The sequence below is a fragment of the Sinocyclocheilus grahami genome, unplaced genomic scaffold (assembly GCF_001515645.1).
Source record: "Sinocyclocheilus grahami isolate Dianchi unplaced genomic scaffold, SAMN03320097.WGS_v1.1 scaffold2889.1, whole genome shotgun sequence".
Taxonomy (NCBI): domain Eukaryota; kingdom Metazoa; phylum Chordata; class Actinopteri; order Cypriniformes; family Cyprinidae; genus Sinocyclocheilus; species Sinocyclocheilus grahami.
The window spans coordinates 13,941-14,363 of NW_015508064.1; the positions used below are offsets into that span (position 1 = coordinate 13,941).

The 423-nt window shown below is 32.2% G+C and overlaps 1 protein-coding gene across 1 annotated transcript in view; it reads right to left on the bottom strand.

Annotated features, from left to right (window-relative positions):
- The window catches only part of LOC107575785 (dual specificity mitogen-activated protein kinase kinase 2-like), a 10,636-nt gene that overhangs the window by 3,316 nt on the left and 6,897 nt on the right, over positions 1–423 (bottom strand). The gene's annotated exons all lie outside the window — the stretch shown is intronic.

Genomic DNA, 423 nt, shown 5'->3' on the forward strand with positions numbered 1-423 from the left:
AAAAGAAAAGAAAAGTACATTTTTAAATCTGAAAAAGGTGTAAATTTTGTTCCAAAACTACACGAGTCGTTTTTTTTCTGTGGATTCAACTTTCATAGAATGACCAAACTGCTCGTTTTCCGTGCAATAAGAGCAAGAATGACATTTGAGAGCTTAGGCGGAGATTTTTCTTCTTTTCATTCACCTTCACATTTGGAAAATGAGCAGCATGAACATTGTGCTAAACTTCCCCTTTTGTCTTTTACAGATGAAAGTAAGTCAGGTTTGGGAGGAATTATTCGTATATATATATAAAAAAAAGAAAAGATCAAGCAGTCAAAGACATCAGATCATAATGAGCTTTCTGAGCTAATAAGCCCACGTTAGAGTAATGCACACATACCACTTATTACAATACCAAAACTTTATTTAAAAAAAAAAAAA